The sequence below is a fragment of the Sminthopsis crassicaudata genome, chromosome 5, assembly GCF_048593235.1.
Source record: "Sminthopsis crassicaudata isolate SCR6 chromosome 5, ASM4859323v1, whole genome shotgun sequence".
In the NCBI taxonomy this organism is placed as follows: Eukaryota; Metazoa; Chordata; class Mammalia; order Dasyuromorphia; family Dasyuridae; genus Sminthopsis; species Sminthopsis crassicaudata.
In genome coordinates, this window is record NC_133621.1 from 151,059,656 (window position 1) to 151,075,779 (window position 16,124).

The 16,124-nt window shown below is 32.8% G+C and overlaps 1 protein-coding gene across 1 annotated transcript in view; it reads left to right on the forward strand.

The window, feature by feature from the left end:
* The first annotated feature begins 4,687 nt into the window (after window positions 1-4,687).
* The window catches only part of CD36 (CD36 molecule (CD36 blood group)), a 129,673-nt gene continuing 118,236 nt past the window's right edge, over window positions 4,688-16,124 (forward strand). Inside the window, 1 exon segment of the mRNA XM_074268485.1 lies at window positions 4,688-4,807. The gene's annotated coding sequence lies outside the window, so the exon portion shown is untranslated.

Below are 16,124 nucleotides of genomic sequence, written 5' to 3' on the forward strand. Positions count from 1 at the left end.
ATTTACACATATGTTTTGATAGTCCCTTATGGTGAAAAGACATTTTGGAGTCTTAAGATACTGCACATATGAAAATAAGAATTAAACATGCTCAGGGCTCCAAATCTGGGTGTACACTTGATTTAAAAACCAGTGGGACATTGGCTTGGCTGCTATTGTAATTGGCTTCCATCCTGTTATTTTGTTATTTTAACTACTCTGACGGCTGGGAGAAGGACTTTATGTCCTGTGGATATTATTTGCTCTTACTCCAGAGGGACCCACATTTTCCATTAGATTACAACATGCACGTGGCTTGCAGAGCTAGACACACAAAAGACTTGCAACTAGTAGAGTTTCTAGAAGTCACTTATTTTATATGTTTAAAGTTATATGCTTTATATTTCCTTTTCCCTTTTTAAAATTACTTAGTCACTTCCTTGCCTGCTATATTGTTCCCCAGTCACTCAGGCTTAGGGCCATCTCTACCACTATCTAGTGAGATTTTTCATTATAAAATCAATCAGTTGGCAATCATTTAACAAGAAATCTAGAAAATTGCTGGCTATGGTGGACACAAAGACAAAAATGAAACATCTCATTTCCTCAAGAAACAAATAATCTTGCCAAGGGAAAAAATATGCACATAGTATAATCAATCCAAACAATTGTCCTTCTTACTTTTTCATTCCTGACACTACATCTTCACCCTTTCTATTTACTGGCTAGGTTACATGTTTGAAATGCACTCCATCTTCCCCTTAGAGTCTTTGTCTTCTTTCTAGATATAGCTCAGAGATCAACTACTACATGTTGCTAGTTCCTTTTCTCTGAAGTCCTTCTGTCTCTCTTTTGTGTGTGTATGTGTGACACACATATATACACACATAAATACATATGTATGTATATAATATATAAACATACCTATAATCTATGTATATATTACATGTATTATATCTGTATATATATAAACATGCATATAAAATAAACACATAGACACAATGGATATTACATGTTTTGCCATATACAATTGATGTAGTATGATTTGAGGAAAAAACTCTAGAAACTGATAGAATCAGAAAAATCAGATCGCTCCTGAGCCTAGCCAAGGGTTCTAAGGGGAGGAAGTAATGAATTCCAAACACAGAAATCAGTCAGTATAAAGCCACACAGGCAAAAGATGGAGTGTCAATTTGAGAAGCATCAAAAATGTTGATTTATTGGATAGAAGTGTGAATGGGTAAGGAGTAACATACAATACATCAGGAAAGGTCATTTGGCTACAGAAGACAGCACATGAAATTATATCAATTGTTCGAGAATTGATTTACCACAACCATACTCTAAGGGTTAGGTAACACATAATGGCCATTAAGATTACTCTTTAGTCATAAGTTTACTTTATGGGTTGAGAAAAATGCTCTTCTCTTATTGCTCCCCTTCTGTTTTATATTTCCTTCACACACACACACACACACACACACACACACACACACACACACACACAAACACCATACTCCATGACCTTTCAAGAGTGTCATCCTGTTAATATTCAGTGTGAATTCTTATAAAAAGTATTTTGTGGATTCAGAAATGGAGAGAAAGGAGGTAACTTCAAGGTCCTCTACTCTAACACCAACTTTATAATTAATGAACATAAGACCCAAATCATCAAAATGTTCTTCTTCCATCACCCAGGAGAGTTGAGATTCAATCTAGGGTGCTTCTCTCTAAGTCTCATATCTTTCTACTTTCTCTGATTTTTGTTTTCATTATCTAGATGGCATCCACACCCTTGAAGATAACATACTCTAAGAAGCTAGGAGCCATGTGGCATTAAACTGTTGAAATGGGCTTGTCAAGGTTGATGTTTTTGCACAAATAGAAAAATGATGGCAAGTCAAGTTACTATAAGGATCTCTTCTTTCATCTTCAGTGGTTTTCATCAATTCATGAAGACAAATATATTGTTTGCAAAAATATATTTCTGTGAAGTCAGCAGTCAGCATCCTGTATATATACCCATGCTTTAGCAGACCATCAAATTACTCTCTCAGAAATGAACTGCAGTAATTGCTTGATTGCAGGAGTAAAGACATGTATCTAGTCAGCTGTAGAATCCTGTCATTTAAATCTCCACAAGAGAATGGGCTATGGTACTAGCTGCTGGATTCTCTTAAGTGAGAATTTTAGTAATATATCACAATCCCATGAGCATAGTTCTGTAAATATTGATACTACATAGTATGACTTCTACTTTTAAGCTAGTTCCCTGATTACTCTCTCTTAAGTTATAATACCTCACAGACTCGACTTCTTCCCACCAAATACTAGTTATACAAAAGATCATCACCAAAACAAAAACAAAACCCCACAATTATCCAAATAGTGGATAGTAATTAGGGAGATTATGCAGATTAAAATACATGAGAAAATGCAATGGTTAGTTATCATTTGAGAGGAAGCTGAGGTATTTAAGTTTAACTTAGAGAGATGACAATCTTACCTTAGGTGAAATCCCCTAAATTCTCTAGGGAGATAGCTAAAAATCAGGGACATGTTGAAAAACCAGCTTTTCCCTATGTGTTGGCCTTCTAAAATCTACCTTTCTCTTTTTTATGCAAGAATGAAGGATTTTTCTACTTTCCAAAACTACCAACTCTCCCCTCACACACTACAGAGTCATCACTTTCTCCACCAATTAGGAGGAATAATTAAGCTTAAGCAGCCACTTGCCAAATGTCCTAAGTTTGAAATCTGGATTCCATTAAAAAAAGGTAATTAAAAAAAGTAGTTAGTAAAAAAGATTATTGAAGGAAATGATACAAAAATTTTACAAATATATATCAATTAAAGTGGAAATTACTTAAAATGAATAAAATTTCTGTAGCTTTGTGTGGGAAACATATGGATAGAAAGTTGCAATTTAGATTAAAAAGGTGGGGGTGGTGAAGTTGCTTTGAAGCTGAAATAGATCATGAAATCAAAGGAACATAGGCTGAGAACAGAAGAAATATTAAACATATTAGAATCCAACCTCTCATTTTACAGATGAGGAAATAGATCTAGAGAGGTGAAATTGGTTGCAGAAAATTGTGTGGGTAACAAGTAGAGCTGTGTTTCTATGGTAGACAAGACAATTCTAAAAAGAGTACAAATGGAATGACCCATTTGTTTTCAAAATGCACAACAGACTTTTCCAATTTTGTGTTCCTCTTCCCCACTTTAATTTTCTCTTATGTGCTATCTTTAATCATTAGAATATAAGTTTTTTGAGGTTATACATTTTCATTCCATTTGAATTTATATTCCTAGTGCTTAGTACTGCATGTTTGCTTTTGATTAATATGTTTTTTATATTATTATGAATAACTGCATAGTCGTTCAATTTAATTATCCTTTGGTGATTCTTTTTTCTACTTGAAAAAAGACAAAAGAGATAGCATAACACAGATTCTGACACACTACATTAGTTACTAAGGGTGAGACTTTTTAGTGCGAAGTCATTCTCTAAAATGATATATTTTTCCCCTCCTTCTGTTCCTCCTTCTCTCTTGTAAATTACATATTATGCATATGCATACAAAATGACTATGTGTGTATATGTGTGTGTGTGTGTGTGTGTGTGTTTTTGTGTACACCTTGCTGATCTATATAGCAGAGGAAGTTTTACCACACTAGGAATTCCATACACTGAGAAAAATCACAGATTTAGGCAAACAAATGATAGCAATAAACCTCTAGTCCTGAGATGAAACAAATACTCTCCTAGTCACCTTTTCAATATTCCTCTCAGCAGATGGACAAATGAAGAATTTTTATTAATGGAAAGCTTTGCTAGAAAGATGGCACACCAAGCCTTCTGCAATTGCATGATTTTCCATATGTACCCTTGCCAGCGGCGCACTACCTCAGATACTGCTCCACTGCCCAATACATCAGGAACAGCTCTCCCTGCCTTGCTACTCCATATCAGAGGTAGAGACAAACTTGCTACCCAATGGATGTCCAAAGGGAAAACTAAAAAGGAAATTCCAAACAACCAGCCACATGATCAAGATTATGCTTTAAATAGATTGTTTTCAAATGAGGGTATTACTATAGAAAAACATAAAACTGAAGGTATCTGGAAATTATACCCCCAATGCCTTCCACAAGGCCATACTACCTTATTTTCTCACACAGAAAAAAAAAATAGTGCTATTGTTCACAAGAAAAGAACAAAGAAAAAAAAAACATAGAAAAAATATAAGCACATGGTCTAGATCTATTGCACACCTGGGAAGAATATTCCTATTCACTCCTGCTGATGGAGACATACTATTTTCATATGCATGTTAAAATATAAATATATATCTCAAAAATTGATTGTGTTGACTTCCTCAGTTTCACAACTGCTGCCATTGTCTGTAAATACCCACTTGATATCAAGTTTTAGAAAAGAATTATTATTTTTTTTCTTAATAAAAGGATTAAGTGTCTTTTTTTTTTTTTTTTTTTTTTATTCCTTTCATCTGAGGCACAAAATAAGAGAGATTACCAAGCTAACTTTCATTTAGTGCAGTTCAGGTATCAGGTGTCTGGGTCTATATTTAGCTAGCTTTAGGCACGAGTTAGAAGTGTTGGACTCCCTGGATGTCAATGGCTTTCAAATGGCAGGGTACCCTTGAAACTAGATGAATATCCAGGACCCTCTACCTACTTTCTCAGTGTTCAGCTGTTGTGCTTTGGAAATCAGATGCTTGCTTAATAAATCTACTTGTGAGCAGTCTTTCAAAACTCAGTACTGAGAGGCTACATCTGGGAAATGAGTGTTCTGTAAGAGTCGGTGAGCAGATTTTATTTTGGGGGCACAATGCTGGGGGTGGTTAGAATTATATATTTTTTAATTTGGAAATTTTTAAAAGATTAAAGACTAAATCTAATAGTGATTATGAAAATAAGCATTTCAAAAGAATTCAAACAAGAAAAACTATTAAAATTCTAAAGTATTAAGCACATTTTCAAAATACATAAAGTCACTGATGCCTTATTTGACATGTAAATGGCATTCTTCAAATACTTAGGTTTTCATTTAAAATTTATTTTTTTTTAATTATTGTCTTTGTTTCTACATTTACTGTAAAATTTGCCTTTTTCCTTCCTTTCTTTAGATGGGATTTTGCATGTTTTTTTGACTTTTCTATATCTAAATTTAATTTAACTTAGCTATTTGTGCATTTTTGAGGCTAAGTTGGCATGTCTTTAAAAAAAATTTTAAAAATTAAAAAAAAAGCTTACTACCTGTTTCCTCTCTGCATCTCTCCCTCACTCTATGTATATATGTGTACATATATATACATACATATATACACATATATGTATGTATGTATATATACATATATGCATATACAACAATTTTATTTTAGAAAAAAAATTCTCCCTGAATTTGATCAATTATGATAATGATTTATTGTGGAATTTTTTGGTCAGATTGGAATAAAATATTTAAAAGAATAGGATCCAAGTAACCCTGATTTTGCAGGTTTAATAATGGCTTTCTTGGTTTTCTATCAAGTTCAAATGAAATACGTTTAAGAAAAATACTGAAATATGCCTAATTCCTTTTATTCTATCAACTTCTCTACCATTTAGAAGAAAATTTAGTAATTCTACACAAAAGGATTTTCTCCAAATTTCATCTCTATCAGTTATGGAAGATATATATTACTAGTACTCACATTACATGAATGTAATATGTCTTTTATTAAAGTATTTTATTTAAAATGTATACAATAATATAACTGACTTACCTGCAATACTTATGTAAAACAATAAGAGCCATTTAAAATGTGATATACAAGTTAAATGATCTAGAAAATGGACTTATGTGCAGACTTATCTGAAATAACATTCACTCACACATTCACACACACACACACACACACACACACACACACACACACACACACACACACACACAAAGCACACACAAACTTGTTGGAAGAAATCAATCCTTTTTTGTCAGTATGCCCATATAAAACTTTGAAATGAATTATCAGCAAACTTGTACTTGAAAGTTTTTCTCTGTGTTTCTATATATCTGTCTCTGTGTGTCAGGGTTTATGTTTCTCTAATATCTCCTCTCTGATTCACATGGGTACACATGTGTGTGCACAAACACATGCACACACACATACACACCTTTAACTTACTCTTCTCCAAATCTTTAGAAAATGACTGGATCTAGGCAAAATCTTGAGTTTGACACAGAGACACAGATATTTGCACTTTGGGAAAGATATTCTGGAATGGAAATTCTTAGGAATTTAAGATTGTCCTGCCTTCTCCTTCTCCTGTAAGTACATATACTTGTTCCTAACAATTAGGTCACAGATCTAAAGATAAAAACCACCTTCAAGACCATCCAGTTTTATAGTTTAAAGAAACTGAAGCCCAGAAAAATCAAGGTCCCAAAAGCAGTAGGCATCAGAGGCAGGATCTGAACACAGGTGGTCTTTCTCCAGAACCATGTGTTTTCATTGTACAATGCTGTTTTTTTTATATAGGAATCCTGCTCTTCCTAGGACAGGAATATGATTTTACAATAAATTTAGATTAGTTGGGTTACATTCTCTAAACTTTAATATAGCTGGTTTAAACTTCTTTGTATTACATTCTGAACCATTATCCCAGGCAAATCTGGGTGAATAATAAACATAGCCCTTGTGGGAAAATATGTGAGATGCTAACAGACCTGAAAAGCCAGGGAAATAAATCCAAATGATAGACAACATGAGCACCAATTAGTTGCAATTGGAGCCGCCTGTTAGGGACAGTGATTACTTAATAATGAACTGGTTTGAGGATTTAAGTAAGAAAGAAAACTGAGCAGTTCTGGGGATAACAGAACAATTTAACTAAAAGGAAAAGACAAGCTGTCAACCTCAGAGGAAGCAGTTCCAACCAGTAAAAGACATATGCTTAATATATTGATAAACAAAAAGCAAACAGTATGGTTACAGTTAATGCTTTATAAATTAAAGATACATATTGGCCTTATTGAATAGAGACAAATAAATGTTATATTGCTATTAAAACAATGAGTTATGTTTCTGATTGTTGAGCTAATTATTTGTTTATTTTGTTTGATAAATGCTACAATTAATTCATTCATAAATTATTTATTGTACTAGGTACCACATGCCAAGTACTGTACCAGTTGCTTGTGATTTAGATCAGAGTTATCAAATTCTGATAGGGAAAACTAGAAAATATCTGGGAATTTTTAACATTGGGAAATGTTTAACAAATTAATTGAAAATATAACACATGAAAAATTCTAATTTGTGTTTTTAAGTGAATATGCTATCCAGGACAGGAATCTGTTTCTCTATGAATCTGCCAACACTGGTTTAGACTATTAATTCACTGAAGTTTTTTGTATTTAGAATTTTCACAAAATTATTTAAAAATGAATGGGAAAGGAATGAACTGATTTTTGCTTTCCTTAGTCATTTTTATATTAAATATTCATCATGAAAAGAACACATTACCTTACTAAAAGGAATCATAAAGATTTGTTACAGGTTGATCAATGCATAAATATTGAAAGTAAAAGCAAGGGTATGACTAAAGTAATGAGAGATGGGCCTCATCATATTTTACCATCATCATATTTTACAACAAAATGAACAAGCTACATTTTCAATCTTATGTTAAAGATTATGATTTCCTTCAAACAGATGTCTACATCAGAAAGCACTATACATTTTTAATCAGTAAAATAAAATATTCTTTAGAGCTGGTAAAAGGCCTTAGACATTAAGACACATAAATTAGGATAGTGCCTGACACAAAGTAGTTTATTCCTTTTTCTTCCCCTGACTCCTTTTCCCCCAGGTTCTTTGTACTTCAAAACCATATTATCTGCATTTATAGAAAACAATTACATGCTAATTAAGGATAACAAAAATAAAAATTATAACATTAAAAATGAGTTTTGTTACTGTTTTTAAAATGATATAGTATTAATAAGAATTTTGATCATTTTCTTATAATCAGTCAATAAGCATTTACTAAGCAATGTGTTCCCTCAAAAATAGCAAGACCTTAATAACTGCTTGTTGACTGACTGCTCTACATTATGCTAGACATTGAGGGAATTGCAATGTGTTTTAGAACCTTGTGTTCTAAACAGGAGGAAATAGCATTTCCATACAACAATATGTGAAATCTCAACCAAGTAAATGTGCAGAAGGGTTTTTAAACAGTAATATGGATTTTAGGTTACAGAAAATTGCATAGTAAATGAGAATGTTAGTTTTGAATGTGTGTTTCGAGATAGTCCTCCAAATTCTTTAAGATAGTTTAAAACATGAATGGAGGCAATTTGTCACATGGTTGCCTGTGACAGAAAATTAGACCTAATTTATAGACAGGATAATGTTACTTCTCAATACGGATACAGAGACAGATTTCTCCTGACATGGAAAGAATTATGAACATTTTAATGCTTGAGAAAAAATAATTATTAAATAATTAATAATTATTAAAAATCTCTTCAAGACATCCTTTAAGAGATATCCTTAAAATGGATCTTGAAGAATTTTTTCCCCTGACAATTTAATTCATTTAAATTCCAACTTTATCCATGACATCAGATGAATGCAAAACTTAGCTTAGTCAAATGTTATAGCACGAATGAACTGAAATGACTAAAAGCCAGCAAGATTCCTATTATAATCTTGAAATTCTTTCAAATACTTTCCATAATAAGAATCCAAATATTGTTATTTGGTAGATCATTCTAAGTTTCCTTGAACCAAAAACATAAAACAAAACAAATAACCATCTTTGTTCATAACCCATATGTCAGGTTTATATCTTAAGTGATATCTTTGTGATAGCAAACAATATGAAAATGAGAAGGGAAAAATTCCACTGATTCTAAGTGGTAAACATGAAGACAAATTCTGATTCCCTTAACTGTTACTGTTCTCTCTGCCAAACAATGTTATTACTTTATATATATTTGCATTTATTTGCTTTCTGTTGTTTTATTTAATTTTTTTCTTCTGCAATAGAATATAAGCTCCTTGTGAATACGGCATTTATTCTTGCATATTTAAAAAATTCAATTAATAAATATCTAGTTTTTCTCCCTCTTATCTCCCTTCCACTTCAAGGAAAAAAGAAAAAAAATCCTCGTAATAAATATGCATAGTTGAGCAAAACTAATTCCCTCATTAGCTATGCCCTCCAAATAATTATGTTTTAGCATTAATTGAGTTTATTTTCTCTCTTTTAAAAATTAAGAAGCATGTTTCATCATGTATATTCTGGAATTCTGGTTGTTCACTGTGCTTGTTAGAACTTTCATTTCAAAAATTGCTTGGTTTTACATTGTTATTGAATTCATTGTTCTGGTTCAATTCATTCACCTTATTTTGGGAAAATTTATTCAAATTTTCCTGCTTTTTTTCTCCTGAAATTATATCTCTCATCATTTTTTCATGAAATACTGTTACTCAGTTACATTATATGTTCAGCTGTACTATGATTGGTAGGCATGCTTTATGTTTCTTTTTCTTTGGAACCATAAAAATTGTTATTGTAAATGTTTTTATGTGTTCTTTCCCTCTATACTTGAATTACTTTGTAGATTTGATCTAGTTGTTTTATTACTGAAGCAAATACATATTATAGTGACTTTTTAGGAGCTTAGGGTCAAATTACTTTTCCAAATGACCTCACCAAATTAAATGACTTCTCACTATCCTTAAATGTATCTATTTTCACACAGCCCCTCTAGTATTTGTTACTTTTCTTATTTGTCCATTTTTCCAATCTTAGGGATATAAGACAGAACTTCAGAGTAGCATCAATTCATGTTTTTTTTTTAATTGTTAGTAGTAGTTTGGATCATATTTTCTTACAACTATTAATAGCTTGGATTTTTTTCCTTAGAAAACTGCCTGTTCAAAGTGGCTTTAACTATTTATCAAATGATAAATGGTTTTTATAACTTTAATAATAAGTATTATATCAAGTGATTCACACAACAAACCTGGGAGATACAATTAGAATCTCCACTTTAGAAATAAGAACATTGAATTAAATAAGGTTGAAGTGACCTGCCCTGGGTTAAAATAATGAATGAATTTGCGTATTTCAGACACCAGGCTTGATTCCTTATCCACTGCACTATCTAGCACCACTAATTCCTTACACAGTGAGTTCCCTCCACTCTCAAGATTTGTGTTTTAATAGCACTCATGCTTAAAAGTACCTAAGACTTTTGGAGCATCCAGTAAATTTTAAAAATAAAAACCTTATCAGATACTTGTTATAAATATAATTTTTCCTCCCACTGTATTTGCTTTCCTTCTAATTTTAATTGCATCTGTTTTGTCTGGGAATAAAAGTTTAGTTTTATTGGTCAAAATTGTCCAATTTTATTATCTGTCATTCAATTCATCATTTCTTTTTTTTTTAATTAAAACTTTTTATTTTTCAAAACATATGCATGGACAATTCTTCATAATAGCCCTTGCAAAACTTTGTATTCCAAATTTCCCTCCCCTAGACAGCAAATAGTCCAATATATGTTGGCTTTCTTTTTTTTTTTTTTCCCCTGAGGCAATTGGGATTGTGACTTGCCCAGGGACACACAGCTAGGTAAGTGTTAAGTGTATGAGGTCACATTTGAACTCAGGTCCTACTGACTTTAGGACTGGTGCTCTATCTACTGCACCACCTAGCTACCCCTAGTCCAATATATATTTTTTTAATTAAAGTTTTTTATTTACAAAACATATGCATGAGTAATTTTTTCAACATTGATCCTTGCAAAACCTTTTATTCCAAATATTCCCTTCCTTCCTGCAACCTCCTCCCCTAGTTGAAAAGTAGTCCAATACATGTTAAATATATTTAAAAACATGTTATATTCAATATATGTATACATATTTATACAGTTATCTTGCTGCACAAGAAAAATCAGAACAAGAAGGAAGAAAAGGAAAAACTGAAAAAGAAAACAAAATACAAGCAAATAACAACAGAGAGAGTGAGAATGATATGTTGTGGTCTAAACTCTGGTCCCACAGTCCTCTCTCTGGATGTAGATGGCTTGTTTCATCACTGCATAAATAGAAATGATGAATCATCTCATTATTAAAGAAAGCTACATTCATCAGAATTGATCATCATATAATCTTGTTGCTGCTGTATAATGATCTCCTAGATTCTGCTCATTTCACTTAGTACCAGTTCATGTAGATCTTTCCAAGCCTCTCTGAAAAAATATTGCTGGTTGTTTTTTACAGAACAATAATATTCCATGACATTCATGTACCATAATTTATTCAGCCATTGATGGGCATCCACTCAATTTTGCGTTTCTTGCTACAAAGAGGGCTACCACAAATATTTTTGCACATGTGGGCGCCTTTCCCTCCTTTAAGATGTCTTTGGGATATAAGCTCAAACACTGCTGAATCAAAGGATATGCAGAGTTTGATAACTTTTTGAGCAAAGTTCCAAATTGCTCTCCAGAATGGCTGGATCCATTCACAATTCCACCAACAATGTATCAATGTCCCAGTTTTCCCACATCACCTCCAACATTCATCATTATCATTTCCTGTCATCTTAACCAATCTGAAGTGTGTGTAGTGGTATCTCAGAGTGTCTTAATTTGCATTTCTCTGATCTCTAATGATTTGGAGCAATTTTTCATGTGACTACAATGGTTTCAATTTCCTCATCTGAAAATTATCTGTTCATATCCTTTGACCATTTATCAGTTGGAGTATGGCTTGAGCTGTTATAAATATATAAATTTGATTCATTTTTCTATATATTTGAGAAATGAGGCCTTTATCAGAAACTTTGGATGTAAAAAAGTTTTCTCAGTTTGTTGTTTCCCTTCTAATCTTTTTTGCATTAGTTTTGTTTGTACAAAACCTTTAACTAAATATGATCAAAATTATCTATTTTGTGATCAATACTGATCTCTAGTTCTTCTGTAGTCACAAATTCCTTCCTCCTCCTCAGATCTAAGAAATAAACTATCTTATGTTCTTATAATTTGTTTATAATATCATTTTTTATGTCTACATCATGAATCCATTTTGATCTTATCTTGGTATATCGTGTTTGGTGTTCATAAATACCTAGTTTCTGCCATACTAGTTTCCAATTTCCCCAGCAGTTTTTGTCAAATAGTGAATTCCTATCCCCAAAACTGGGGTCTTTGGGTTTGTCAATTACTAGATTGCTGTAGTCATTGACTATTTTGTTCTGTGAATCTAACCATTGAACAACTCCCATTTTATGGGAGAGTTCACCCCACTCACATTTACAGTTAAAACTACTAATTCTGTATTTCCTACCATCTTATTAACCCCAAATTATACTTTTGTCTTTCCTTTTCCCCTTTTTCTCCTCTCCAATATTTTACTTATAAGCACTGCTTGCCTCAAGCAGTCCTCCCCCTTTAGAGACTCTTCCCCTTTCTTATACCTTTCCCCTACTATTTCTGTTTTTCCTTATATTTAATCTTCACCTTCCCTTTTCCCCTTTCCCCTTCCCACTTTTCTATAAGGTGAGAGAATTTTCTAGGTGAAACCATATATATCTAATATTCTTTCTTTGAGCCAAATCTAATGAGAGTAAGATTCACACAATATTCATCTCCCTTCATTCTTTCCCTCAATTATAATAGATTTTCTTTGCCTCTTCATGAGAACTAATTTCCCTTATTTTACCTCCACTTTTCTCTTTTTCTGGTACCATTCCTTTTCCACCTCTAATTTATTTTTTATATTATAACAATAAAATCAGATTATACATATAGTCCCTATGTATACTCATAACAGAAATACAATTCTCAAGAGATTTTTTTAAAACCTTTTTTATGCTTCTTTTGTGTTTCTATACTTGAAGTCAACTTTTTTGTTTAGCTCTGGTCTTTTCATCAAAAATACATGGAATTCGTCAGTTTCATTGCATGTCCACCTTCTTCCTGGAAAAAAAAAAATCAGTTTAGCAGGGTAATTTATTCTTGGCTGTACTCCAAGTTCGTTCACCTTTTAGTCCTTTACAATGGAAGCTGCTAGGTCCTGAGTACTCCTTATTGCAGCTCTTTGTTATTTGAATTGTTTCTTTGGGCTGCTTATAATATTTTTCTCCTTGGTCTAATAGTTCTGAAATTTAGCCACAATATTCCTTGGGGTTTTAATTTTGGGGTCTCTTTCAGGAGCTGTTCAGTGAATTCTTTCAATGGTTATTTTACTTTCTGATTGTTTGATATCTGGGCAGTACTTTTTGATGATTTACTGAAAAATCCCTTTTTTTTCATCATGGTTTTCAGGGAGTCCAAAAATCCTTATATTGTCTTTCCTAGATCTATTTTCCAGGTCTGTTGTTTTCCCAATTAGGTATTTTACATTTTTTTCCTATTTTTTTCTTTTTTTGGGGGGGTGTGAAGGTTGCTTGACTGATTCTTGTTGTTTCATTGAGTCATACATTTCCATTTATTAAGTTCTGAATTTTAGTGAATTATATTCTTCATTTACTTTTTTTTAAACTTCTTTTTCTTTTTGTCCAATTGAATTTTTAAATGAGTTTTTTTGTTCTATGGTATTTTTTTCCCTATTTCACAAATTCTGTTTTTAAGGAGTTATTTTCTTTTTCTGTTTTTGTGGAAGTTGTTTTCCATTTTTATCAAGTCTATCTTTTAATGGGTAATATACCTTTTTCAAACCTTCTTGCAAAGTTTTCATTTCCTCTCCCCATTTTTCTTCTGGCTCTCTTTTAAGATCCTTTTAAATTTCTTCTAGGAGAGCCTTGTGTGATGGGGACCAGATTACATCACCTTTTGGAGCTTCATCTGGAGATGATCTGCTTTTAGTCTCTTCAGGATTTGAAATCTGTTTTTGTTTGTTTGTTTGTTTGTTTGTTTCCATAAATGCTGTCTATGGTCAGAGTTTTCTTTACCTTTTTATTCATTTTTTTAAAATGTTTTGGGACTTTTAGGGCATGGGAGATTTTTCCAAGTTTCCTCTACAAGCAGCAGCTTCCTCTATAAGTGGGTACAGTTGTGCTGGGTTAATGCTGACTCACTCCCAGTTCTGGGTGGGCACGACCAGGTCTTTGAGACTTTGGTATTTTGGGGTTCACTATTTACCTTTTATTTTTGTGTTTGATGTTTTATAACTTCTCTGCTGATCTATTGGCTTGTAGTCAGAGCAGAGTGGCCAATACTGCTGCTGTAGATTCGCCCCATTAGATTCTCTGCCACATGAAGTCCATACCACCCCTGGATTCTGCAGTGTCTGTGCTGGAGTCTATGCTCAGCCTGCATGCACTGGCTGCCTCCCTTACGTTTCCAATTGAAACAGACATTTTCTGGCAATCTTCAAAATTATTTTCAGCTGGTAATTTGTTTCATTCCCAATATTCATGGATTCTGCTGGTGCAGAGCTAATTCAGAGGCTTAATTTGCTAATTGTTCTGAGGGTTGTAGGAGATGATCAGAAAGAAACATGTGTCCTCTCTGCCATCTTGACTCTGCTCCCAGGTGGCTTGTCCAATATATGTTACATGGTAGAGATATATGCTAAATCTAATATATGCATATATGTATATGTATATGTATATGTATATATATATATATATATACATATGTATATATATATATATATAATTATTGTGCTTCACAAGGAAAATCAAATCAAATCAATAAAAAAAAGAAAAAAGAAGCAAAATAAAATGCAAGCAAGCAATAGCAAAAAGAGGGAAAATGCTATCTTTTGAACCACATTCATTTCCCACAGTCCTCTCTGACTATAGATGGCTCTCTTCATCATTGAACAATTGGAACTGGTTTGAATCATCTCATTGTTGAAGAGAGCCACGTCCATCAGAATTGATCATTGTATAATCTTGTGGTGGTGGTGTATAATGATCTCCTGTTTCTGCTTATTTCACTTAATATCAGTTCATGTAGGTCTCTCCAGGCCACTCTGAAATTATCCTGCTGGTCATTTCATATAGAACAATAATATTCCATAACATTCATAATACTATAATTTATTCAGCCATTCTCCATCAATTCATTGCTTCATCATGAATTCTTTATTCAGAGATCTCTGAACAGTAACTTTAATATTCTCACTACTCTAATTTGTTTATGGTATAATCTAAATCTAAATCTATGTCTGCTATGAATTTTTAAGGCACTTTCTATGGTATAGGTGGTTGTTAAGTCCAAGCTAGCTCTCTGCAGGTATCAGGATCAGCTAGAGTCAGGATAAGTAAAAAGTCCTTGGTCATTAGGGGAAGAAGTGAAAGAAGCAGGCAAACTGCCAGGAGTTTTGCCAAAGATTTCTTCTAAGTTCTGGAGTCCAGAATCTTCACCTTTCTTTTCCTTGTCCTGCTGCCAAGTAACTCTGGCCTGTCTCTCCCCACCCTCTAATCTTGCCTATGATTAGCCAAACATTGAGCCAGCACTGATCAGCACAGAACAGTGAGAAGAGCCATTTATCCAAGTATATACTTGGTTATCATAATTAGCCTTAAGTGCTCAGTTGTCTGATTCAAGTACACCTTTTCATAGTTTCAGACCTTTACAGTTGGTTGTTTAATAGAAGAAATTATATTCATGAGTGTCCATCTTTTCTTTGTTTCAGTTTCTTTTTCAAAATTTATTTTATTATAGATTTTTATTTACAAAAAATGTGCATGAATAGTTGTTAAACACTGACCCTTGCAAAACCTTCTGTTCCAAATTTCCTCCCCTTTCCCCCTACCCCCTCCCATTGATGGCAGGTAGTCCAATGCATGTTAAATATTTTAAAATATATGTTAAATCCAATATATGTGTACATATTTATACAGTTATCTTGCTGCACAAGAAAAATTGGATCAAGAAGAAAAAAAAAAAAAAAAAAAAAAAAACCTGAGAAAGAAAACAAAAAATGCAAGCAAACAATAACAGAGTGAAAATGCTATGTTGTGTTCCACATTTATTTCCCATAGTTCTCTTTCTGGGTGTAGATGGCTCTCTTCATTACTAAACAATTGGAACTTGTTTGAATTATCTCATTGTTGAAGAGAGCCATCTCCATTAGAATTGATCATCGTATAGTCTTGTTGTT